The sequence below is a fragment of the Amblyomma maculatum genome, chromosome 2 (genome assembly GCF_055883805.1).
Source record: "Amblyomma maculatum isolate TAMU_Amacu chromosome 2, ASM5588380v1, whole genome shotgun sequence".
Taxonomy (NCBI): Eukaryota; Metazoa; Arthropoda; class Arachnida; order Ixodida; family Ixodidae; genus Amblyomma; species Amblyomma maculatum.
The window spans coordinates 150,917,338-150,945,162 of NC_139345.1; the positions used below are offsets into that span (position 1 = coordinate 150,917,338).

General features: G+C 44.4%; 1 protein-coding gene across 2 annotated transcripts in view; it reads right to left on the reverse strand.

Moving 5' to 3' along the window:
• LOC146200175 (uncharacterized) overlaps positions 1 to 27,825 on the reverse strand; it is an 87,678-nt gene that overhangs the window by 30,478 nt on the left and 29,375 nt on the right. The window contains exon 1 of one of the 2 annotated variants that reach the window (XM_084595412.1): positions 11,136 to 11,312. The exons of the other annotated variant lie outside the window; for it this stretch is intronic. The gene's annotated coding sequence lies outside the window, so the exon portion shown is untranslated. Of the gene's footprint in view, positions 1 to 11,135; positions 11,313 to 27,825 lie in introns of those variants that run through there. 2 annotated transcript variants of the gene reach the window in all.

A 27,825-nucleotide genomic window follows, 5' to 3' on the forward strand; every position in this document is an offset into this window, starting at 1 on the left:
CAGAATAAAATATTCCTAAAAACACATCTACAGGAATAGATGGAATTCCGATCAAGCTGATTAATGAACTCGGTCCAAAAAGTAAGGAAACGTTGTTAAAAGCTTTGGAAACAGTCATAGCGAATAAGCAAATTCCGGACAGCTGGCAGCAGAGTGAAATGAATTTGATTTATAAAGGGAAAGGAGAAAGGATGCATATAAAATCCTACAGGCCGATTACCATAACATCTGTAATGTACAGGTTAGCCATGCAGGCGGTGAAATTAAAGGTGCAAGCATGGGTTGAAAGTAACAAGATACTCGGAGAACTTCAGAACGGCTTTAGAAATGGTAGGCGCTTAGATGATTGCCTGTTCGTGCTTACCCAATGCATCGAAATATTTAGAGTGGAAAATAGACCTTTGTATTTGGCCTTCCTGGACATAAACGAGGCGTACGACAACGTAAGCAGGAAACTCCTGTGGAACATATTAAAAGAAGAAGGTAGCGGTTATGAGATAATAGAATTCCTACAGGAAATATACCGGGATAACAAAGTAGAAATTACGTGGAAAGGGATAAGAAGTACGGAGGATGTCAAAGTATGCAAAGGATTAAGACAGGGCTGTCCTCTTTCACCGGTGCTGTTCATGCTTTATATGATAAACCTGGAACGGAGGATACAAGACAGTAACCTAGGTTTTAACCTGTCATACAGATTAGGTGGAAAGGCGGTAGAGCAGCGCCTCCCCAGTTTCATGTATGCAGACGATATTGGGCTGCTAGCTGAGAGTCTGGAAGAATTGCAAACTCTAGTTAAGTATTGCGGAGACGAAGGGGACGCTCTAGGCTTCAGTTTCAGCGCAGTTAAGTCGGGTCTGATGATTTTCAACGGCTCAACTGATCAGGGTCTTAAAATTCAAGGCATTGAAATACCTAGAGTAGCAGAATATAAATATTTGGGGGTATGGGTAAACGAAGGATTGGCATACATTGGAAAGCATGAGCGATCACTTAAGGCCAAAGGGCGAAGGAATGCCGGGATAATGAAGCATAAGGCATTGTGGGGATACAATAGGTATGAGGTATTGAGGGGTATTTGGAAAGGAATTATGGTGCCCGGACTTACTTTCGGAAATGCGGTTTTGTGCCTAAAATCAGAGGTACAGTCGACATTAGAAACAAATCAGAGATCCGTTGGACGATTAGCACTAGGTGCCCACGGCAAAACTACAAATGAGGCGGTACAGGGAGATATGGGCTGGGCATCTTTCGAAGTACGGGAAGCTCAGAGTAAAATATTATATGAGGAACGCCTGAGGAAATTTGACAGTAACAGGTGGGCAGCTAAGGTATTTAAATACCTGTACCTAAAAAGCGTTGACTCACAATGGAGGAATAGAACTAGGAAACTAACTAGTAAGTATCTTAGTAACAAGGACGGAGAAATAAAGAGCATTAAGCAACAGGTGAAAAACACAGAAGGTAAAAATTGGATAAATTCGATGGAAAAAAAAACAGAGTGTGGAATTATACCGAAAGTGGAAAATGCAGATCAGGAAGATTTCTTTGATAACTCAAGAGGCAGTGCCCTACTTTTTGAAGCTAGATCAGGGTGCCTTAGAACACGCAGCTACAAAAAGAAGTTTAACAATGGAGATGACGCATGTGCTGTATGTGGAAACTCCAGTGAAACAATTGACCATATTATACTCGAATGCAATGGTATCCATCCGGAAGTTGATGCAGGCGCAATCACTGTTCCTGAAGCTCTGGGGTTTAGAGATAACAGTGGCCGGGTGTCTAAACCGGCGGTGGAAACTAGCAAAAAACGGCTGGAAGATTGGTGGCTTAAAAGCAGAGAAGTGACATAATGTTAGTAATGTAGGAGCAAAATTTAATAAATAGAATGATGGTTTAGTTAACAATTCTAAATCAATAATTAAGATATATGGAGAAAAATGAGCATGATAGCTACTGCTACCACCCCGTTTCAAAGGGGACGCTCCTATATTCCATCCATCCATCCATACCGTTGAGAGAACAGAATCACGCTCACATGAGGTCAACTCAATGTCGCACTCCGCAAGCTCCAACAATGCTCAAACTAAATCTCGAACCCCCTTTATAGGTCGCAGTCTCCATTAATATCGTTTTGAGCAGCACGCATATAGCTAGCGCAGCCTATAATGCAGGTGAACGTACTGTTACTTTCGCTTCTCTTTATTAAAATTTTCTTTTGGACGAGCTGGTACTTCATCTTGATGGAGGGTTTTTTAAGCTCAACAAGGACACGGAAAAGAGAGGCGACACACACGCACGCACACACAGGTGCACACACAGGTGTGTGTGTCGCCTCACTTGTCCGTGTTTTTGTTGTGCTTAAATAGCCATACAAGGCGACACATATATACACATACACTGGTGTGTGTGTGTCGCCTCTCTTGTCCCTGTCTGTAGCACAAAAAACCTTACCTACATCACGATTTTGCTTCTCTTATTGGGCTTTTTTTGCAAAGGTTTCTGACGGCTTGAAGTGATTTGTTACTAGGTGGGAGCAACGTAGAGGTGCAGCATAATCTTGCGAAATGTATATGCTGCTGCAAAATGTACGCAATGAGCCCCAGAGCATAAGCCCTCTACTGGAACACGAAAAAACAACCCACCACAAATCGCCACACTTCAGAACAACTATCAAAATCTGCAGAGCGACAAAACAATCCACAGAGAAAACAGCAAGACAGAACGTCATAGAAATAAAAACAGCTCAAAGACAAAGCAACACAACACAATTCAGTGTAACACTGCATTAAACCCCGAATTCTAAAGCAGAGCCACCAATTCCATCAGCGGCGCTGTTTGGTTAGGTGTGGCTATGCTATCTCATATGAGGTTTTAGGGCACAGTACTGTGGGAAAACTCGTTTCTGTCTGTCATATAGTCGTTTTTATTTGGTGTCTAAAGGACGACTGCGCAGGATCGCAAACGGGTTTGGATGAGCCAGCGCGAGACTTGACGATTCTGGGTGCCTGATAATCATCAAAGGTCAAATTGAGCTGCTATCTCAGTGAAGATCTTTGTACAGTAATATCCCTTTGAAGGAGGCTTAAGTAGATAAGGACACAGGGAACACTCGCAAAACAGTTTTTCGGCTTTCTATTTTTCCCATTGAAGTTTTCTCTCTCTCTCTGTGTCACACACGCACGCACACACACACACACACACACACACACACACACACACACACACACACACACACACACACACACACACACACACACACACACACACACACACACACACACACACACACACACACACACACACACACACACACACACACACACACACACACACACACACACACACACACACACACACACACACACACACACACACACACACACACACACACACACACACACACACACACACACACACACACACACACACACACACACACACACACACACACACACACACACACACACACACACACACACACACACACACACACACACACACACACACACACACACACACACACACACACACACACACACACACACACACACACACACACACACACACACACACACACACACACACACACACACACACACACACACACACACACACACACACACACACACACACACACACACACACACACACACACACACACACACACACACACACACACACACACACACACACACACACACACACACACACACACACACACACACACACACACACACACACACACACACACACACACACACACACACACACACACACACACACACACACACACACACACACACACACACACACACACACACACACACACACACACACACACACACACACACACACACACACACACACACACACACACACACACACACACACACACACACACACACACACACACACACACACACACACACACACACACACACACACACACACACACACACACACACACACACACACACACACACACACACACACACACACACACACGCACACACACACACACACACACACACACACACACACACACACACACACACACACACACACACACACACACAAAACGATATCGGAAGCCGGCTAATGAACATAAATAACGAATGTGTTACTTGAGGTTACGCAGAACAGAACTTTATATTATTTCTTGTTATACGAAGATGGTAAATATAGGAAGGTGGTAACGTTGATACAGACAAGTCTGTATCAACGGATGAACTACCTAAAGATTAGAAAATAAGTAAAGTTGTGCCGGTGTTCAAGGCTGGTAACCGGTTAGACCCATCCAATTATCGCCCAGTTTCCCTGACATGCATTGCCTGCTAATGTCTGGAACACGTAATTTATTCAAAAGTCGCATCGCGTCTTGATCATACCTCTTTCGTTTTCACTAAGTAGCATGGTTTCCGCTTCGGTTTCTCCTGCGAAACTCAGCTTTTTGTATTAACTACGGATCTTCACTTAAATCTGGACTCGTCCTTCCAAACTGACGTCATTTGTTTAGTCTTGTTTAGGGCTTTCGACAGTATGCAGCCTTGTTTCACTCCTTTCTCAATCGGAAACCAATCAGTAAGACCATGCCTTGTTCTGACTGTGGCATCTTGCCCTTCATACAGGTTCCTGAGGAGACAGATGAGGTGAACTGGAACTCCCATCTCTTGGAGAGCTTGCCACAATCTGCTGTGATCTACGCAGTCAAACGCTTTCGACAAGTCTTAAGCTGGATTGAAGATTGCTGGAAAACATATCCTTAGATATGCGGATGATACCACTTTAATGGCAGAAAGTGAAGTGGATCTCAAGAGACTTCTGATGCGCGTACAAGAAGAGAGTGAGAAGTTTGGGCTTAAACTGAACATTAAAAAGACGAAGATCATGGCGTCTTGCCCTATCAAGTCCTGGAGCATCAATGGACAAGAAGTGGAAGCTGTGACAGATTTTCTGTTCTTGGGCGCCAAGATTACCTCGGAAGGAAACTGTAGCCATTAAATTAGGAAACGCCTGCTTCTGGGAAAGAGAGCCAAGGCTAGCCTTGACCGCCTAGTAAAGAGCAGAGACATTACACTGCCAATCAAGATCCGTATAATTCATGCTATGGTCTTTCTAGTTGTGATGTATGGATGCGAAATTTGGACTGTGAAGAAAGCTGACCGCGGACGAATTGATACGTTTGAATTGTGGTCCTGGCGGAGACTATTGAGAGTTCCTTGGACTGCCAGAAGATCAAATCTGTCGACATTGTCGGCCATAATCCTTACTGCTCATTGGAGGGTCAAATTCTAAAGTTAAAGCTCAGCTACGTTGGCCATCTGATGAGAAGAGAGGAGTCGCTGGAGAAAGATTTGATGTTGGGAAAGAGTAAGGGTGACCGAAGAAGGGGTAGGCACCGAACGCGATGGTTAGATGGCATCCTCGAGGCGCTGCAAATGAAGTTATGTGATATTAGGAAGATAGCGAGAGACCAGAAAGCGTGGCGTGATTATGGTCCATAGGGTCACGAAGAGTTGGACACGACTGAACGACTAAACTGAAACTGAAACTGAAGGCTTTCGATCGCGTACCCCACTATCTTGTTATGTTTAAACTTTCCCGTCTGTCCATTAACCCCCGAAAGTCTGTATGGATACCCTGTTTTCTAATAGATCGTTCTCAGTACACAGTAATCGACAATCATCCTTAAGGTCCTGCTAAAGTACTATCTGGTGCACCGCAAAGGTTAGTCCTTGGCCCTCTTCTTTTTCTTATCTTCATTAATAATCTTCCCTCTGATATTTCGTCCAATATTCGCCTCTTTGCAAATGATTGCATGCTTTATCGCCGCATTGCTACTAACAAAGATCAACTGTCACTCCAGGACGACTTGGACATAATAGAACGATGGTGCTCTGATTGGCTTAATACGGAAAGTTGAGCTAGTTGGTACATGATTGCAAATTACGAGCGCTGCGACGGAGAACAACAACGAGAGAGTAATGACAAGGACAGGCGCTGTCCTTGTCATTACTCTCTCGTTGTTGTTCTCCGTCGCAGCGCTCGTAATTTGCAATCTGATTGGCTTATGTAGCTAATTATCTCAAAATGTCGATACATGCAAGCATCTCGCAGACATTCCAACCTCACTTACGCTTAATCATTGCTTTCAAACAACGCAACGCACGTCCATTACTACCGATACCTCGGAGTCACAATTTCCAGCAATTTACCCTGATCCGAACACATCTTTAAATTAGCAGCCAATGCATCCAAATCACTCAGCTTCATCAGAAGGTCGTTATACTTGGCCCCTCTTTCTTCCCATAAATAAGCATATGAAACATTCAACCGTACAGAACTTGAATATGCATCTTCAATATGGAGCCCTCATCAAGCGTACTTAATTACCACCCTGGAAGCTATTCAGAACCGCGCAGCACGTTGCATCACCTCAAATTATGATAGCAACTACAGTATCACCAGCATTAAATTAACCCCCACTTTCTACCACTTGAGAACCGTGGATAAGTCTCACGACTCTACCTCTTTCATAAATTATATTACAATTTTCCTGACCTGCGTGTTTCATTACTTCTACCTCCAACAGAGCATCGCGTCGCCTCTTTAATTCCTTGAGTGTTCAGCGTTTACATGGTTCTACAACAAGTTTCAATAAATCATTTCTACCTACAGCAATATAATATTGGAACCAGCTACCAGACCACATTGTGAACAAGCGTCACGCTACTAAATTTGGAGAGATGCACTAATCGAACATTGCAGAAAATGAAAGGTCAACCCAGTGCTTTGACTTTTGCCATTATATTTTTCTTGTTACTCTTGCCTCCTTTAGCCCATTTAGAAGTAGGTATTGATAATATTACTATGATACTACCATGATATTACTATATATTGATTAGAACTGCATTGTAACATTTCACACTGTATTACATTTTTTTATCGTAGTGTGATGTATTTAATTGTGGTAACATTGCGTCATTCTTATCACATTGTATTTCAACGGTTCTCTCCCCCCCCCCCCCCCCCGCTGATAAAATGCCCCAAAAGGGCCTTTAAGGGTACAATAAATGAATGAATGTGCTAACCAGAGTTAAGTGTGTAGTCCGGTTAGCTGCGTAACTATAACTCTTACAATACTGATAGAGAATTCATTTGTGAGCAATATACTGTTGCTGCTCAGTAATCACAATCTGTAATACTACATTCATGCAAGTTAAAGTGAAATATTGTTAAGTTCTTACAAAAAGAAAAACTATTAAAGGTTCATAATATATGGTGTTGCCAAGGCTTATGTCATGGGATGGATTACAACATTAAAATTATTTCAAAGCCCTATCACAAGAGCCTAATAAAAAGCCTATTGCGATTATATTCCTGCATTACTTTTTCTTCAAACAAAAACGTTCTCAAAGGTAATCAGTGAAAAGAACAAAACAGCACTCCTTTTCTGTTTCGTCTGCTTATTCGGCGGAACTTACCAACCTTCCCATTAGACACTCATGTCTTAGACACTAATGATACAAATACCGTCTCCTGTTGTACCATGAAACAGCTTCGCCCCTTAGTGGAACTGTTTATTTATTTATTTATTTTTTTTTTTTTGACGCGGAAACCTTTCTAGGCTCATGGAACGAATCCCGTGTGCGAGAGTTGTGAGCGAGATTTGTGCGCGAGATCTGTCAACGCCTCCTAAAAGGACACTTTGGATGTGTACGTGAGATTCCGAGAGATGTGTTTTTCTTGTCTAGCGTTGCTGCCACCTGCAATCCTATACTTGAAGGCAGGCGCGCCAAGGAACGCCACGCGACAGGAGCGATGGCTTACCAAACAAACATACTGACTTGAGAAAGTGGGACAGATACTGCATCTTTTACTTTCCTGTAGACCAATTATTATTATATGGAGCACTGCAACGAATACCTATAAGAGGTAAACGATGAGTGGCAAATGATAGGAGAGGAAGGGTAGGCTTTCCCCATTTTTCTGTTAAGAGGAATCTAAGAAACCCTCCAATGTTTTCACTCCCGAGTCCCGCCTTCTTACTTTTTGCTTCAGAAAGAGCTATGAATTATATTGCGAATATTAATCATTAAAGAAGTGAAAGCTTATAACCACGCAACCTTTTTTTACACAAAAGAAATTGGACAACTTTTTCAGCCCACACGCATATGCTCTCGGTACGAAAACCTTCACGGTAAGATCACATGTATTAAATGTGAAAATGCTTTTAACACTACAACGCGGACGTCGCCGAGTATGAGTGCTGACTTTAAGTAACCAAACATACAAAAATGTGCAAATACAGGAACGGAAGCTATAAAAAATTACCGGGACACGCTTTGCCTTAATAGTACATACAAAGCGGCCTTAACACCTCCTTTTTTGCACTGTTTTTATACATTTTCTTCTTTAAAGTATTTTAATTTTAAATTAAGTGTAACGTCGGTACACACTAGAAACGCACGTATTAAGTCATGCGTACTCCAATCCCGTTCCATTGTTGCCCTTCTATCACACTTGGTACCAAGAACCATGGCGGAGTACGAAATATTTGTGTTATGGGGTGCAAATATTTTTGTATAAAGCTGGAGACTGTTGACCATGTGTTCATTGATTGTTGGATGGGCTTTTCTTTTGAAATATCCTCCAACGAACTTTTCACAAATATGTCAAGTCAAGCACCCATAGAATTTGGTCCTTATCTATTGAAAATGATGACGGTATTCCGTGTGATATGATAATGCTATTAGCCTTCCATAGCGTGTCGATAGGCCAAATGACTTTGCGCCATACTGATTCTTATATCAGACCTATCTGAGATTAATTCGGGGATTCTATTAACTAGGCAATTGAAACTTTGAAAAATCAGTCATGGGTACCTGAGTTTGTCAACGTATAGGAAAAATAATCAATTTCACCTTTTTATAATTACAGTATTTCTTGTAAATAGGCTCACATGTTAAACATTATCCAGCCTGAATTGTTTTTTAAATTAGGGCAACGAAGACAAAAACCCCTTCATGGACTGCGTCCTCCTGGCATGCCGATTACCTGGGTTCCAACTTGAATAGCAACAAGTCTTCTTCATTGAATTATATATAATTTCCGAGAAACCTAAATGAGAGAATCGTCCTCGCCAATTTTACCTAATTTGGGCCGTTCCCTGAATTGTTACATAGATTTTTTAATACAGGGTGCCTGATGTTCGCGCACGAGGTTGTGACATCATAAACATGTAGAGCAATCAGCCTTTTTCCGCGCGAATATTTCCGACACGCGGTGCCGACTATTAAGCCGAATACTACGTCGACAGCTTTTCGGCCGAACTAGCTGTATGCGTTTTCGTAAAAAAAGTGCAGTTTGTCTCAAGAGCTTTTTTTATATAGTTACCTTGCCACAAAAGGAAAATAAACGAATGGCTCCTAAGTGCGGTGGATTCGAGGAAGCAGGGATGAGGTTAAAAGGGAGGTTGCAAATTATTGCCCCAAGTATCTGGCTCTCGAAGCTTTGACGTATTTCAATGCAAATCAAATAGTATCTCTGACGTCAAAGCCGCCTGGAAACGGCTGCGGCAGCCGCTTCATCGTAGCGAATGTTGGTACAATGCGCACTATAGGAGAGCATTGAATTCTCGGGACGCAGGCTTTGCGCCGTCGTTTCTAGTTTGTAGAGAACACATGCTACGTAAGCGGAATATGTTACATCGAAGATGGAACACTGGGATGAGCCTACGTGGCGTACGCTGACACTGCTGTCAATAGAAATATGCGGCATAAGCAGGCTTTGGCAAATACGTCAGCGATAACAGAATCCAGCCGCTGGCATCAAGGGCCTCTCCATCGAAGCATGTAGGTGCCCATTACGACAGAGAGGGAGCTCTTTTTTTTGTTAGGAAATACGCTGTGTCGCAAATTAATCGATGCCTGAAAAATAGTTTGATACTCTAAGCGGAGGTGAATTTCCTAAAACGCCTGATATATTTGGAAGGCCAAACTCCAATAAAAAGCGTTCGTAATTACAAGATATTTAAACCCTGTTTCAGGTTCTGCTTTACCGCTTCAACAATATATTCCAGATTAAAGGTGAGTCGAGCGTTTACAATTTTTACATCGGTATAATGGCTTGAAATATCCAGCATGAAAATTACGCTTTTGATAGCATGGCAGGGTGGCTTCACCTTAATGCGTATTGTGTAGGTAGCATCCATGCTCGTGCTAATGCTGGATCACGAAAATGTATTGACGCGGCTCTAATTCACCCATTTTTTGGGATGTGAAAAGAAACTTCAAGAGCTTTCGAACTAACCGCGAATTGAAAGTGAAATAAGGTAAACAGGGCTCGTGCTTGATTTCGACAAACTTTAACGTAAGAGTGCAATGATATGCTGTAACGCCAAAGATAAAATAATTTATCAGGTAATTTTGCTTAAAGAAGTATCGTTTTGTTGTACTCTGGCATGTAAATGATATCCGCCTTACATGCAGTCAAACTGCAGAGTAACAATGAAGTAGATCATGCACGATTTTGAAAAGAGAAATCAATATCGAATAACATGAAACATGTACCTCACGCGTTCATAGGCGGTAACCCTGAACTCTAATACGTTCAGCAAAATATGTCGTATTTGTTGTCTTGTGCTTGCAAAGGTGGCACAGTATTGAGTGCGCACTATTTTGGTTTATATAATTTAAAAAACAGTATTCGAAACGAGGTTAGAGTACTAACTCTTGCAGCCGAACAAGGTCAGTTTCCCTATTTCGGAGAACCTACGCTGACTTGAAGGGCATATTTGTTTATATTTCTCAACTTTATAACTACTGACATCAAAACACTCGCCGCTCAAATCATTATCCTACAATTCTGCTTCTAGGAACCGCCTGATTATGTACTGTTCAGTTTGCCGTACCCATGGTTTCCCTCTAAAGTATACCATAAGGAGGAGGTAGCACGTTGCCTTTGGCCATAATATTTCTAGGCAAACGTCACTTTTGCATCTATAGTATGCTTAGCTCACCAACCTGTCTTCGGTCATAAGTCGTAATTTTTTAGCTCCCTACAATTGAAGCTCCGGCACTGCTCCACTTAGCCACAAAGCCGACGCAATTTCAGCGCTCATCTCAGCTTACCTTATGCCGACGAATGGGACCAGACCCCACCCAGCATGGCCTCTGCTCGGAGCCAACAGCCGGCCACCGAGTCGCGCTCCTAAACAGACCTATGGAGCTCCCCGATGTGGCACGCTCGATAAACCACGCCGGCACAATTTCGCTGTCTGGGCAGAAAGCGCTCGCTCTCCTCCACCGTTCTCTGTCGCCCTCTCGCCCACCAGCTGCGCCCGCCTTTTCAACGACCCTTCTTTCTCGCTCGCCTCCTATGACAATCCTCCCCTCTTCTTGCCCTGCTCCTTGAATCATCGCATAAGCAGTCACTTCGTATTTTGGGACCGGTCCTCTGCGCAAATCCACTGCTGTAGTGGAGTAATGACACGCGATTGGTATCACAAAAATTCGTAGAACACTGCGGAATCTGCACCGGAGAAATGCGTAAGCGTGCATTGCTACGGCACGCGGTATATCGCAGGCCCCCTGTAGAGATTGTACAATGCGGAATTATGATAGCAGCTGCATCGTTGGCGACACTGTGTAACAAGCTGCGCATGTTCTTTATATTTTCTTTTACCACGCGTCAAAGGACCTTTGCACCCATCATGTGACCGGCAGTGTGCGGTGACATTCGGACGTTTCTACTACTCTGCCTCGCTATTTTGACGTGTGATTCACTTATTTGGCCGTAATTAATTACTGATTTACCCAATTTTATTCATGCGATTTTCCAGACGAGAGTTTTCATCCTCTATCAGGTACAAACTCTTCTTTTGTTTTTTTTGGTAACTCGTTCCGTTACGAAGAAACTGTGTGCACAACATTTGGAGACGCCAAACTTCAAACATAGACACTTAATGCTCACGCATTAGTAACCAGTGCATCCATGTTTCTTTTGTTTGATACGATGACCAATTAAATAGTAGGTGTTTACGTGCCAAATCAATACTGTGATCTATGAGTTACGCCATAGTGCAAGGCTACTGAATAATGAGGCCCATTTGGGCTTATTAACACAAACCGGGATAACAGCAAGCTAGCGTTTGCTTTTCTAAGTAACAATGCAGCTGCCGCTGCTTGCACTTGTTTCTGCCCTTAATAGTAAAAACATGCCCATTTAGAGGAAACCCTAGTATATAGCGCGTGAATACCGCACGTGCTTAGTTAACCATTGCCTTATTATGCAAAACAACGTTCCTTGTTAGCCTAAGGGAAAAGAAAGGACAACTACCGAGTCTTCGCAGATATTACTTCCAACGAGAAAACTGAGAGAAAGGATTACAAATGAGGAACCTACGGATGGTTAAGAGCAACTCCAGTGGTTTTTATATATTTCGGGTGCATTGTGCTTTGTGTTTCTGAAAACGTCCTTTAATGAGCACAATACAATATTAAAAATAACGGAAATGAAATTACAGCTACGAAAAACCGAATATCGGTAAAGAAAGGGGAATCAGAAACTGGAGACACGTTTTGCTGAGACATCAAATGTGACATCATGTGCTCGTTCGCTGAGCTGTTCTAGTCCCTTGCATACGAAACTGTCCGAAGCCGCACTATGCCCTCTTGTTAGCATGGCTGAATCAGTGCAAAGCGCCTTTTCAAGTACCAATGATTGTTCAGAGGGCGATTCATTGACAGTTTTTTCACCAGGCGTGTCGGGCTTTACGTAAAACCCACAGCCGCAAAAGCCAGCGGAGTCACACAACTGGCATCGTCGTCTGGAATGTAGAATAAAACAGTTTTACTCAAACAAGTAGGAGCTCGTGCACTTTCGTGCACATGTGCAGCCTCTCTCGTACTTACAGGGAAACGTGCAGCGCTTCTCCGCACCGTGCTTTCAGAACGACTCCCTCTATGAGCCGGCGAAAATGGCTGCCCCATGCACATGAGAGGAAGGAGCAACCAACCCTGTTTATTGTGCACGCGCCTTTGTCGCCGATACTCCCAGGCGTTCGGCGGCAGCGTGGCACAAAGCGCGGCGGGTAGGTGCACGCAGGTTCCCTCTAAGTGTGGAAGGAGCTGTAGTTGCAGTATGACCGTGAGAACGAAGGTTTAAGCTGTGCTTTGGCTTAGAGCTGTTGTCGCTGCCTTCACACTGTTGATCGCACAGCTGATCTTCCCTGAGAGCTTCCTGCACTAGCTGTTGTAAAAATAGATAGCAGAGGGAAACGGCAAAAATAACTGAAGTATAGCACCGTGCACGTATGTACACTGCCAGACACGACAAAGATAAAATGAGCCTGTGCTCGAATGAATGGCGGCGCCTTGAAACAAGCCTACTGCATTCGAAACCTTGCTTTTTAGTTGATTACCATAACTTTATTTGCACATTCTACCCGTCCAACCCGGACCAAGATAACCGTTGTGGCAGCATCAAACATGAAGGAAATGTAGACGGCCAGTAACGAAGATGCTGTGAACACAGTGGAATCAATAAAACAGTGTCAAAAAAATAGTCATAAAATACTGGCGAAAATTGCGGACAATTAAATATTAGTTTTATATAATCAATTGCTTTGAATATTTAGCAACGCATATGAAGCGTTGTCCTCAAGATTGTGAATTTAGAAATTGGTTTGATAGCCCATTCCATTCGGATGCTGTTGCAGAAAAAAAAAAGGAATTTTTGAAACAGTCCTTGAAAATTCTCTATAATTGGACATGTCCACTACAATTATTACGGCATATGCATTTTCTTATTTCGTTTATGAATTGTCCTTTCCTCACATGGACTAAACCATCAATAACAAAATAAAAAAAGATTTAGTAGTCTGTTTTCTTTTCGTCTCATAGGAAAGGCAAATCAGCTTTCGTATAAAAGAGGGTCACGAAATCCAACCTTAAGAACTGATAGAAAATGAAGGATAAGGCGCGTCTCTGTATCTGCTATAGTTTAGATATTGGCTTTTGTGGTATTGGTCCCATATTTCACATGCATACTCAAGTATGGGTCGCTCAGGCTTCTTGTACGGTGACAGTTTTGTGTCTGTGGAAGCCTGTTTTAGGACGTGTCTCTGGTAGTCTATTCTTATGTTCCCCTTCTCGACAGCTTTATCTATATATTTTGTCCCTCTGAGGTTTGACTTGTGAGTAATTAGTTGTCATGCAGGCTGTCTTTTGCGAGGCTAAGGACATCTGTCATTGTGTATTCGAGTTCTGTATTTCAAATGAAAAAATCATTTTGCTGGACTTGGTCACTAGCGCATTTAATTTCACTCTAAATGATGCATTCATCTGCGAATACCACTACGTTTTGTGGCGAAACGAATCAGGCCATTTATATATATATATATATATATATATATATATATATATATATATATATATATATATATATATATTTATGAATGAAAGAAGCCAACAGTCGGCGAGGCCAAGGAAAGCATTTGGGATTGTACTTTGTCTTTTTCTTTTTTTATTTTTTTTTTTACTTCGATAATCACATAAATTAGTAATGTAATCTGTTCAGGGGAAAGATAGTTAAACACAAAGTAGAAGAAGAGGGTTCTAGCACAGCTTTCGCCCTCCCTATTGATCACGTTCTACGTGACGCTGGCGGTAACACAGGACGTTCCACGTCCGCCGCTTTGGTTGAGGGTGGCGCTGGTGAACACTCTCAAGGTTCGTATACAGACAACATTAATACCCAAGAAAGTAGCAGGGGGGACAGCGGCCGTTGTAGATCAGTTGGTAGAGCACCGGACGCGATATTCGGAGGTCGTGGGTTCGGATCCCACCATCGGCACGTTGTTTTTTCTTCTACTTTGTGTTTAACTATCTTTCCCCTGAACAGATTACATTACTAATTTATGTGATTATCGAAGTAAAAAAAAAAATTAAAAAAAAAAAAAGACAAAGTACAATCCCAAATGCTTTCCTTGGCCTCGCCGACTGTTGGCTTCTTTCATTCATTTATTACAACGAGCACCCTCATTTCCCCTTCATTTATCTGCTTGTAGCTTACGGGGGTCTCGGTTCTGGCAGTCTTGAAGCCATAGGTAGCGTAAGAGGGTTCTAGCACAGCTTTCGCCCTCCCTATTGATCACGTTCTACGTGACGCTGGCGGTAACACAGGACGTTCCACGTCCGCCGCTTTGGTTGAGGGTGGCGCTGGTGAACACTCTCAAGGTTCGTATACAGACAACATCAATACCCAAGAAAGTAGCAGGGGGGACAGCGGCTGATGTAGCTCAGTTGGTAGAGCACCGGACGCGATATTCGGAGGTCGTGGGTTCGGATCCCACCATCGGCACGTTGTTTTTTCTTCTACTTTGTGTTTAACTATCCTTCCCCTGAACAGATTACATTACTAATTTATGTGATTATCGAAGTAAAAAAAAATTAGAAAAAAAGACAAAGTACAATCCCAAATGCTTTCCTTGGCCTCGCCGACTGTTGGCTTCTTTCATTCATTTATTATAACGAGCACCCTCATTTCCCCTTCATTTATCTGCTTGTAGCTTACGGGGGTCTCGGTTCTGGCAGTCTTGAAGCCATAGGTAGCGTGAGAGGGTTCTAGCACAGCTTTCGCCCTCCCTATTGATCACGTTCTACGTGACGCTGGCGGTAACACAGGACGTTCCACGTCCGCCGCTTTGGTTGAGGGTGGCGCTGGTGAACACTCTCAAGGTTCGTATACAGACAACATTAATACCCAAGAAAGTAGCAGGGGGGACAGCGGCCGATGTAGCTCAGTTGGTAGAGCACCGGACGCGATATTCGGAGGTCGTGGGTTCGGATCCCACCATCGGCACGTTGTTTTTTCTTCTACTTTGTGTTTAACTATGTTTCCCCTGAACAGATTACATTACTAATTTATGTGATTATCGAAGTAAAAAAAAAATTAAAAAAAAAGACAAAGTACAATTCCAAATGCTTTCCTTGGCCTCGCCGACTGTTGGCTTCTTTCATTCATTTATTATAACGAGCACCCTCATTTCCCCTTCATTTATCTGCTTGTAGCTTACGGGGGTCTCGGTTCTGGCAGTCTTGAAGCCATAGGTAGCGTAAGAGGGTTCTAGCACAGCTTTCGCCCTCCCTATTGATCACGTTCTACGTGACGCTGGCGGTAACACAGGACGTTCCACGTCCGCCGCTTTGGTTGAGGGTGGCGCTGGTGAACACTCTCAAGGTTCGTATACAGACAACATTAATACCCAAGAAAGTAGCAGGGGGGACAGCGGCCGATGTAGCTCAGTTGGTAGAGCACCGGACGCGATATTCGGAGGTCGTGGGTTCGGATCCCACCATCGGCACGTTGTTTTTTCTTCTACTTTGTGTTTAACTATCTTTCCCCTGAACAGATTACATTACTAATTTATGTGATTATCGAAGTAAAAAAAAAATTAAAAAAAAAAGACAAAGTACAATCCCAAATGCTTTCCTTGGCCTCGCCGACTGTTGGCTTCTTTCATTCATTTATTATAACGAGCACCCTCATTTCCCCTTCATTTATCTGCTTGTAGTTTACGGGCGTCTCGGTTCTGGCAGTCTTGAAGCCATAGGTAGCGTAAAAGGGTTGTAGCATAGCTTTCGCCCTCCCTATTGATCACGTTCTACGTGACGCTGGCGGTAACACAGGACGTTCCACGTCCGCCGCTTTGGTTGAGGGTGGCGCTGGTGAACACTCTCAAGGTTCGTATACAGACAATATTAATACCCAAGAAAGTAGCAGGGGGGACAGCGGCCGATGTAGCTCAGTTGGTAGAGCACCGGACGCGATATTCGGAGGTCGTGGGTTCGGATCCCACCATCGGCACGTTGTTTTTTCTTCTACTTTGTGTTTAACTATCTTTCCCCTGAACAGATTACATTACTAATTTATGTGATTATCGAAGTAAAAAATAAAAAAAAAAGACAAAGTACAATCCCAAATGCTTTCCTTGGCCTCGCCGACTGTTGGCTTCTTTCATTCATTTATTATAACGAGCACCCTCATTTCCCCTTCATTTATCTGCTTGTAGCTTACGGGGGTCTCGGTTCTGGCAGTCTTGAAGCCATAGGTAGCGTAAGAGGGTTCTAGCACAGCTTTCGCCCTCCCTATTGATCACGTTCTACGTGACGCTGGCGGTAACACAGGACGTTCCACGTCCGCCGCTTTGGCTGAGGGTGGCGCTGGTGAACACTCTCAAGGTTCGTATACAGACAACATTAATACCCAAGAAAGTAGCAGGGGGGACAGCGGCCGATGTAGCTCAGTTGGTAGAGCACCGGACGCGATATTCGGAGGTCGTGGGTTCGGATCCCACCATCGGCACGTTGTTTTTTCTTCTACTTTGTGTTTAACTATCTTTCCCCTGAACAGATTACATTACTAATTTGTGTGATTATCGAAGTAAAAAAAAAATTAAAAAAAAAAGACAAAGTACAATTCCAAATGCTTTCCTTGGCCTCGCCGACTGTTGGCTTCTTTCATTCATTTATTATAACGAGCACCCTCATTTCCCCTTCATTTATCTGCTTGTAGCTTACGGGGGTCTCGGTTCTGGCAGTCTTGAAGCCATAGGTAGCGTAAGAGGGTTCTAGCACAGCTTTCGCCCTCCCTATTGATCACGTTCTACGTGACGCTGGCGGTAACACAGGACGTTCCACGTCCGCCGCTTTGGTTGAGGGTGGCGCTGGTGAACACTCTCAAGGTTCGTATACAGACAACATTAATACCCAAGAAAGTAGCAGGGGGGACAGCGGCCGATGTAGCTCAGTTGGTAGAGCACCGGACGCGATATTCGGAGGTGGTGGGTTCGGATCCCACCATCGGCACGTTGTTTTTTCTTCTACTTTGTGTTTAACTATCTTTCCCCTGAACAGATTACATTACTAATTTATGTGATTATCGAAGTAAAAAAAAAATTAAAAAAAAAAAGACAAAGTACAATCCCAAATGCTTTCCTTGGCCTCGCCGACTGTTGGCTTCTTTCATTCATTTATTATAACGAGCACCCTCATTTCCCCTTCATTTATCTGCTTGTAGCTTACGGGGGTCTCGGTTCTGGCAGTCTTGAAGCCATAGGTAGCGTAAGAGGGTTCTAGCACAGCTTTCGCCCTCCCTATTGATCACGTTCTACGTGACGCTGGCGGTAACACAGGACGTTCCACGTCCGCCGCTTTGGTTGAGGGTGGCGCTGGTGAACACTCTCAAGGTTCGTATACAGACAACATTAATACCCAAGAAAGTAGCAGGGGGGACAGCGGCCGATGTAGCTCAGTTGGTAGAGCACCGGACGCGATATTCGGAGGTCGTGGGTTCGGATCCCACCAGCGGCACGTTGTTTTTTCTTCTACTTTGTGTTTAACTATCTTTCCCCTGAACAGATTACATTACTAATTTATGTGATTATCGAAGTAAAAAAAAAAAAATTAAAAAAAAAAGACAAAGTACAATCCCAAATGCTTTCCTTGGCCTCGCCGACTGTTGGCTTCTTTCATTCATTTATTATAACGAGCACCCTCATTTCCCCTTCATTTATCTGCTTGTAGCTTACGGGGGTCTCGGTTCTGGCAGTCTTGAAGCCATAGGTAGCGTAAGAGGGTTCTAGCACAGCTTTCGCCCTCCCTATTGATCACGTTCTACGTGACGCTGGCGGTAACACAGGACGTTCCACGTCCGCCGCTTTGGTTGAGGGTGGCGCTGGTGAACACTCTCAAGGTTCGTATACAGACAACATTAATACCCAAGAAAGTAGCAGGGGGGACAGCGGCCGATGTAGCTCAGTTGGTAGAGCACCGGACGCGATATTCGGAGGTCGTGGGTTCGGATCCCACCATCGGCACGTTGTTTTTTCTTCTACTTTGTGTTTAACTATCTTTCCCCTGAACAGATTACATTACTAATTTATGTGATTATCGAAGTAAAAAAAAAAAATTAAAAAAAAAAGACAAAGTACAATCCCAAATGCTTTCCTTGGCCTCGCCGACTGTTGGCTTCTTTCATTCATTTATTATAACGAGCACCCTCATTTCCCCTTCATTTATCTGCTTGTAGCTTACGGGGGTCTCGGTTCTGGCAGTCTTGAAGCCATAGGTAGCGTAAGAGGGTTCTAGCACAGCTTTCGCCCTCCCTATTGATCACGTTCTACGTGACGCTGGCGGTAACACAGGACGTTCCACGTCCGCCGCTTTAGTTGAGGGTGGCGCTGGTGAACACTCTCAAGGTTCGTATACAGACAACATTAATACCCAAGAAAGTAGCAGGGGGACAGCGGCCGATGTAGCTCAGTTGGTAGAGCACCGGACGCGATATTCGGAGGTCGTGGGTTCGGATCCCACCATCGGCACGTTGTTTTTTCTTCTACTTTGTGTTTAACTATCTTTCCCCTGAACAGATTACATTACTAATTTATGTGATTATCGAAGTAAAAAAAAAAATTAAAAAAAAGGCAAAGTACAATCCCAAATGCTTTCCTTGGCCTCGCCGACTGTTGGCTTCTTTCATTCATTTATTATAACGAGCACCCTCATTTCCCCTTCATTTATCTGCTTGTAGCTTACGGGGGTCTCGGTTCTGGCAGTCTTGAAGCCATAGGTAGCGTAAGAGGGTTCTAGCACAGCTTTCGCCCTCCCTATTGATCACGTTCTACGTGACGCTGGCGGTAACACAGGACGTTCCACGTCCGCCGCTTTGGTTGAGGGTGGCGCTGGTGAACACTCTCAAGGTTCGTATACACACAACATTAATACCCAAGAAAGTAGCAGGGGGGACAGCGGCCGATGTAGCTCAGTTGGTAGAGCACCGGACGCGATATTCGGAGGTCGTGGGTTCGGATCCCACCATCGGCACGTTGTTTTTTCTTCTACTTTGTGTTTAACTATCTTTCCCCTGAACAGATTACATTACTAATTTATGTGATTATCGAAGTAAAAAAAAAAAATTAAAAAAAAAAGACAAAGTACAATCCCAAATGCTTTCCTTGGCCTCGCCGACTGTTGGCTTCTTTCATTCATTTATTATAACGAGCACCCTCATTTCCCCTTCATTTATCTGCTTGTAGCTTACGGGGGTCTCGGTTCTGGCAGTCTTGAAGCCATAGGTAGCGTAAGAGGGTTCTAGCACAGCTTTCGCCCTCCCTATTGATCACGTTCTACGTGACGCTGGCGGTAACACAGGACGTTCCACGTCCGCCGCTTTGGTTGAGGGTGGCGCTGGTGAACACTCTCAAGGTTCGTATACAGACAACATTAATACCCAAGAAAGTAGCAGGGGGGACAGCGGCCGATGTAGCTCAGTTGGTAGAGCACCGGACGCGATATTCGGAGGTCGTGGGTTCGGATCCCACCATCGGCACGTTGTTTTTTCTTCTACTTTGTGTTTAACTATCTTTCCCCTGAACAGATTACATTACTAATTTATGTGATTATCGAAGTAAAAAAAAAAAATTAAAAAAAAAAGACAAAGTACAATCCCAAATGCTTTCCTTGGCCTCGCCGACTGTTGGCTTCTTTCATTCATTTATTATAACGAGCACCCTCATTTCCCCTTCATTTATCTGCTTGTAGCTTACGGGGGTCTCGGTTCTGGCAGTCTTGAAGCCATAGGTAGCGTAAGAGGGTTCTAGCACAGCTTTCGCCCTCCCTATTGATCACGTTCTACGTGACGCTGGCGGTAACACAGGACGTTCCACGTCCGCCGCTTTGGTTGAGGGTGGCGCTGGTGAACACTCTCAAGGTTCGTATACAGACAACATTAATACCCAAGAAAGTAGCAGGGGGGACAGCGGCCGATGTAGCTCAGTTGGTAGAGCACCGGACGCGATATTCGGAGGTCGTGGGTTCGGATCCCACCATCGGCACGTTGTTTTTTCTTCTACTTTGTGTTTAACTATCTTTCCCCTGAACAGATTACATTACTAATTTATGTGATTATCGAAGTAAAAAAAAAAATTAAAAAAAAAAAAAGACAAAGTACAATCCCAAATGCTTTCCTTGGCCTCGCCGACTGTTGGCTTCTTTCATTCATTTATTATAACGAGCACCCTCATTTCCCCTTCATTTATCTGCTTGTAGCTTACGGGGGTCTCGGTTCTGGCAGTCTTGAAGCCATAGGTAGCGTAAGAGGGTTCTAGCACAGCTTTCGCCCTCCCTATTGATCACGTTCTACGTGACGCTGGCGGTAACACAGGACGTTCCACGTCCGCCGCTTTGGTTGAGGGTGGCGCTGGTGAACACTCTCAAGGTTCGTATACAGACAACATTAATACCCAAGAAAGTAGCAGGGGGGACAGCGGCCGATGTAGCTCATTTGGTAGAGCACCGGACGCGATATTCGGAGGTCGTGGGTTCGGATCCCACCATCGGCACGTTGTTTTTTCTTCTACTTTGTGTTTAACTATCTTTCCCCTGAACAGATTACATTACTAATTTATGTGATTATCGAAGTAAAAAAAAAATTAAAAAAAAAGACAAAGTACAATCCCAAATGCTTTCCTTGGCCTCACCGACTGTTGGCTTCTTTCATTCATTTATTATAACGAGCACCCTCATTTCCCCTTCATTTATCTGCTTGTAGCTTACGGGGGTCTCGGTTCTGGCAGTCTTGAAGCCATAGGTAGCGTAAGAGGGTTCTAGCACAGCTTTCGCCCTCCCTATTGATCACGTTCTACGTGACGCTGGCGGTAACACAGGACGTTCCACGTCCGCCGCTTTGGTTGAGGGTGGCGCTGGTGAACACTCTCAAGGTTCGTATACAGACAACATTAATACCCAAGAAAGTAGCAGGGGGGACAGCGGCCGATGTAGCGCAGTTGGTAGAGCACCGGACGCGATATTCGGAGGTCGTGGGTTCGGATCCCACCATCGGCACGTTGTTTTTTCTTCTACTTTGTGTTTAACTATCTTTCCCCTGAACAGATTACATTACTAATTTATGTGATTATCGAAGTAAAAAAAAAAAAAATTAAAAAAAAAAGACAAAGTACAATCCCAAATGCTTTCCTTGGCCTCGCCGACTGTTGGCTTCTTTCATTCATTTATTATAACGAGCACCCTCATTTCCCCTTCATTTATCTGCTTGTAGCTTACGGGGGTCTCGGTTCTGGCAGTCTTGAAGCCATAGGTAGCGTAAGAGGGTTCTAGCACAGCTTTCGCCCTCCCTATTGATCACGTTCTACGTGACGCTGGCGGTAACACAGGACGTTCCACGTCCGCCGCTTTGGTTGAGGGTGGCGCTGGTGAACACTCTCAAGGTTCGTATACAGACAACATTAATACCCAAGAAAGTAGCAGGGGGGACAGCGGCCGATGTAGCTCAGTTGGTAGAGCACCGGACGCGATATTCGGAGGTCGTGGGTTCGGATCCCACCATCGGCACGTTGTTTTTTCTTCTACTTTGTGTTTAACTATCTTTCCCCTGAACAGATTACATTACTAATTTATGTGATTATCGAAGTAAAAAAAAAAATTTAAAAAAAAAGACAAAGTACAATCCCAAATGCTTTCCTTGGCCTCGCCGACTGTTGGCTTCTTTCATTCATTTATTATAACGAGCACCCTCATTTCCCCTTCATTTATCTGCTTGTAGCTTACGGGGGTCTCGGTTCTGGCAGTCTTGAAGCCATAGGTAGCGTAAGAGGGTTCTAGCACAGCTTTCGCCCTCCCTATTGATCACGTTCTACGTGACGCTGGCGGTAACACAGGACGTTCCACGTCCGCCGCTTTGGTTGAGGGTGGCGCTGGTGAACACTCTCAAGGTTCGTATACAGACAACATTAATACCCAAGAAAGTAGCAGGGGGGACAGCGGCCGATGTAGCTCAGTTGGTAGAGCACCGGACGCGATATTCGGAGGTCGTGGGTTCGGATCCCACCATCGGCACGTTGTTTTTTCTTCTACTTTGTGTTTAACTATCTTTCCCCTGAACAGATTACATTACTAATTTATGTGATTATCGAAGTAAAAAAAAAATTAAAAAAAAAAAGACAAAGTACAATCCCAAATGCTTTCCTTGGCCTCGCCGACTGTTGGCTTCTTTCATTCATTTATTATAACGAGCACCCTCATTTCCCCTTCATTTATCTGCTTGTAGCTTACGGGGGTCTCGGTTCTGGCAGTCTTGAAGCCATAGGTAGCGTAAGAGGGTTCTAGCACAGCTTTCGCCCTCCCTATTGATCACGTTCTACGTGACGCTGGCGGTAACACAGGACGTTCCACGTCCGCCGCTTTGGTTGAGGGTGGCGCTGGTGAACACTCTCAAGGTTCGTATACAGACAACATTAATACCCAAGAAAGTAGCAGGGGGGACAGCGGCCGATGTAGCTCAGTTGGTAGAGCACCGGACGCGATATTCGGAGGTCGTGGGTTCGGATCCCACCATCGGCACGTTGTTTTTTCTTCAACTTTGTGTTTAACTATCTTTCCCCTGAACAGATTACATTACTAATTTATGTGATTATCGAAGTAAAAAAAAAAAAAGAATTAAAAAAAAAAGACAAAGTACAATCCCAAATGCTTTCCTTGGCCTCGCCGACTGTTGGCTTCTTTCATTCATTTATTATAACGAGCACCCTCATTTCCCCTTCATTTATCTGCTTGTAGCTTACGGGGGTCTCGGTTCTGGCAGTCTTGAAGCCATAGGTAGCGTAAGAGGGTTCTAGCACAGCTTTCGCCCTCCCTATTGATCACGTTCTACGTGACGCTGGCGGTAACACAGGACGTTCCACGTCCGCCGCTTTAGTTGAGGGTGGCGCTGGTGAACACTCTCAAGGTTCGTATACAGACAACATTAATACCCAAGAAAGTAGCAGGGGGACAGCGGCCGATGTAGCTCAGTTGGTAGAGCACCGGACGCGATATTCGGAGGTCGTGGGTTCGGATCCCACCATCGGCACGTTGTTTTTTCTTCTACTTTGTGTTTAACTATCTTTCCCCTGAACAGATTACATTACTAATTTATGTGATTATCGAAGTAAAAAAAAAAAATTAAAAAAAAAAGGCAAAGTACAATCCCAAATGCTTTCCTTGGCCTCGCCGACTGTTGGCTTCTTTCATTCATTTATTATAACGAGCACCCTCATTTCCCCTTCATTTATCTGCTTGTAGCTTACGGGGGTCTCGGTTCTGGCAGTCTTGAAGCCATAGGTAGCGTAAGAGGGTTCTAGCACAGCTTTCGCCCTCCCTATTGATCACGTTCTACGTGACGCTGGCGGTAACACAGGACGTTCCACGTCCGCCGCTTTGGTTGAGGGTGGCGCTGGTGAACACTCTCAAGGTTCGTATACACACAACATTAATACCCAAGAAAGTAGCAGGGGGGACAGCGGCCGATGTAGCTCAGTTGGTAGAGCACCGGACGCGATATTCGGAGGTCGTGGGTTCGGATCCCACCATCGGCACGTTGTTTTTTCTTCTACTTTGTGTTTAACTATCTTTCCCCTGAACAGATTACATTACTAATTTATGTGATTATCGAAGTAAAAAAAAAAATTAAAAAAAAAAAGACAAAGTACAATCCCAAATGCTTTCCTTGGCCTCGCCGACTGTTGGCTTCTTTCATTCATTTATTATAACGAGCACCCTCATTTCCCCTTCATTTATCTGCTTGTAGCTTACGGGGGTCTCGGTTCTGGCAGTCTTGAAGCCATAGGTAGCGTAAGAGGGTTCTAGCACAGCTTTCGCCCTCCCTATTGATCACGTTCTACGTGACGCTGGCGGTAACACAGGACGTTCCACGTCCGCCGCTTTGGTTGAGGGTGGCGCTGGTGAACACTCTCAAGGTTCGTATACAGACAACATTAATACCCAAGAAAGTAGCAGGGGGGACAGCGGCCGATGTAGCTCAGTTGGTAGAGCACCGGACGCGATATTCGGAGGTCGTGGGTTCGGATCCCACCATCGGCACGTTGTTTTTTCTTCTACTTTGTGTTTAACTATCTTTCCCCTGAACAGATTACATTACTAATTTATGTGATTATCGAAGTAAAAAAAAAAATTAAAAAAAAAAGACAAAGTACAATCCCAAATGCTTTCCTTGGCCTCGCCGACTGTTGGCTTCTTTCATTCATTTATTATAACGAGCACCCTCATTTCCCCTTCATTTATCTGCTTGTAGCTTACGGGGGTCTCGGTTCTGGCAGTCTTGAAGCCATAGGTAGCGTAAGAGGGTTCTAGCACAGCTTTCGCCCTCCCTATTGATCACGTTCTACGTGACGCTGGCGGTAACACAGGACGTTCCACGTCCGCCGCTTTGGTTGAGGGTGGCGCTGGTGAACACTCTCAAGGTTCGTATACAGACAACATTAATACCCAAGAAAGTAGCAGGGGGGACAGCGGCCGATGTAGCTCAGTTGGTAGAGCACCGGACGCGATATTCGGAGGTCGTGGGTTCGGATCCCACCATCGGCACGTTGTTTTTTCTTCTACTTTGTGTTTAACTATCTTTCCCCTGAACAGATTACATTACTAATTTATGTGATTATCGAAGTAAAAAAAAAATTAAAAAAAAAAGACAAAGTACAATCCCAAATGCTTTCCTTGGCCTCGCCGACTGTTGGCTTCTTTCATTCATTTATTATAACGAGCACCCTCATTTCCCCTTCATTTATCTGCTTGTAGCTTACGGGGGTCTCGGTTCTGGCAGTCTTGAAGCCATAGGTAGCGTAAGAGGGTTCTAGCACAGCTTTCGCCCTCCCTATTAATCACGTTCTACGTGACGCTGGCGGTAACACAGGACGTTCCACGTCCGCCGCTTTGGTTGAGGGTGGCGCTGGTGAACACTCTCAAGGTTCGTATACAGACAACATTAATACCCAAGAAAGTAGCAGGGGGGACAGCGGCCGATGTAGCTCAGTTGGTAGAGCACCGGAGGCGATATTCGGAGGTCGTGGGTTCGGATCCCACCATCGGCACGTTGTTTTTTCTTCTACTTTGTGTTTAACTATCTTTCCCCTGAACAGATTACATTACTAATTTATGTGATTATCGAAGTAAAAAAAAAAAAATTAAAAAAAAGACAAAGTACAATCCCAAATGCTTTCCTTGGCCTCGCCGACTGTTGGCTTCTTTCATTCATTTATTATAACGAGCACCCTCATTTCCCCTTCATTTATCTGCTTGTAGCTTACGGGGGTCTCGGTTCTGGCAGTCTTGAAGCCATAGGTAGCGTAAGAGGGTTCTAGCACAGCTTTCGCCCTCCCTATTGATCACGTTCTACGTGACGCTGGCGGTAACACAGGACGTTCCACGTCCGCCGCTTTGGTTGAGGGTGGCGCTGGTGAACACTCTCAAGGTTCGTATACAGACAACATTAATACCCAAGAAAGTAGCAGGGGGGACAGCGGCCGATGTAGCTCAGTTGGTAGAGCACCGGACGCGATATTCGGAGGTCGTGGGTTCGGATCCCACCATCGGCACGTTGTTTTTTCTTCTACTTTGTGTTTAACTATCTTTCCACTGAACAGATTACATTACTAATTTATGTGATTATCGAAGTAAAAAAAAAAATTAAAAAAAAAAGACAAAGTACAATCCCAAATGCTTTCCTTGGCCTCGCCGACTGTTGGCTTCTTTCATTCATTTATTATAACGAGCACCCTCATTTCCCCTTCATTTATCTGCTTGTAGCTTACGGGGGTCTCGGTTCTGGCAGTCTTGAAGCCATAGGTAGCGTAAGAGGGTTCTAGCACAGCTTTCGCCCTCCCTATTGATCACGTTCTACGTGACGCTGGCGGTAACACAGGACGTTCCACGTCCGCCGCTTTGGTTGAGGGTGGCGCTGGTGAACACTCTCAAGGTTCGTATACAGACAACATTAATACCCAAGAAAGTAGCAGGGGGGACAGCGGCCGATGTAGCTCAGTTGGTAGAGCACCGGACGCGATATTCGGAGGTCGTGGGTTCGGATCCCACCATCGGCACGTTGTTTTTTCTTCTACTTTGTGTTTAACTATCTTTCCCCTGAACAGATTACATTACTAATTTATGTGATTATCGAAGTAAAAAAAAAAATTAAAAAAAAAGACAAAGTACAATTCCAAATGCTTTCCTTGGCCTCGCCGACTGTTGGCTTCTTTCATTCATTTATTATAACGAGCACCCTCATTTCCCCTTCATTTATCTGCTTGTAGCTTACGGGGGTCTCGGTTCTGGCAGTCTTGAAGCCATAGGTAGCGTAAGAGGGTTCTAGCACAGCTTTCGCCCTCCCTATTGATCACGTTCTACGTGACGCTGGCGGTAACACAGGACGTTCCACGTCCGCCGCTTTGGTTGAGGGTGGCGCTGGTGAACACTCTCAAGGTTCGTATACAGACAACATTAATACCCAAGAAAGTAGCAGGGGGGACAGCGGCCGATGTAGCTCAGTTGGTAGAGCACCGGACGCGATATTCGGAGGTCGTGGGTTCGGATCCCACCATCGGCACGTTGTTTTTTCTTCTACTTTGTGTTTAACTATCTTTCCCCTGAACAGATTACATTACTAATTTATGTGATTATCGAAGTAAAAAAAAAAAAAATTAAAAAAAAAGACAAAGTACAATCCCAAATGCTTTCCTTGGCCTCGCCGACTGTTGGCTTCTTTCATTCATTTATTATAACGAGCACCCTCATTTCCCCTTCATTTATCTGCTTGTAGCTTACGGGGGTCTCGGTTCTGGCAGTCTTGAAGCCATAGGTAGCGTAAGAGGGTTCTAGCACAGCTTTCGCCCTCCCTATTGATCACGTTCTACGTGACGCTGGCGGTAACACAGGACGTTCCACGTCCGCCGCTTTGGTTGAGGGTGGCGCT